This window comes from Penaeus monodon, chromosome 15 (genome assembly GCF_015228065.2).
Source record: "Penaeus monodon isolate SGIC_2016 chromosome 15, NSTDA_Pmon_1, whole genome shotgun sequence".
NCBI lineage: Eukaryota > Metazoa > Arthropoda > Malacostraca > Decapoda > Penaeidae > Penaeus > Penaeus monodon.
In genome coordinates, this window is record NC_051400.1 from 45,859,019 (window position 1) to 45,859,700 (window position 682).

Genomic DNA, 682 nt, shown 5'->3' on the forward strand with positions numbered 1-682 from the left:
TCAAGATTAATCATTTTCTTTGCATTACAAGCTAATCTGCATCCAGGAAAACAAATATGAGTATTATTTACTTTAGTGATTACTGTGTTTTAACAGTTGTTGTCTTCTCAAATACAAAAGAAAAACATCATATTTCTGTGTTTGGAAATTCAAAGTTATGCCTCCTACTTAACTGTGTATAGTATATTGTCTGTGAAAGGGGGTGTATCGTGTTGGTATTAGAATTGTTTTATTCAATTCATCGATATTATTTTTTAGGTGATTATGAGGCTGATAATTGTTTATTTTTATATGCTGAATGTAAATCATACTTACGAGCACCTGCAAATACATAAATCTAGTGGATCTGTTACATTTTATTATGTACAAACACCATACAGTCCCCATTTTCTTTCTATATTGTAACATAACTTGTAACTAAACTAAGTTTATTAGATAAGGAATTAATATTTGACTATGCAAATATAAATATCGAGTTCTTGAGTTCTATGGCCATTGTAACTTAACCCAGGAAACATTTTAGTGGTTTTACACTGTATAACAGCCCGAATGCCTCCAATCTCCAGTCCTGAATGTATCCAATCTCTACTGAAGGAGTGTGTATTCGGAAAATAAATCTGGTGCAATCCAGCTTCCATAGAGAACCCGTAAAAGACATCTCGAGCCTTAGTTATGCCATCAA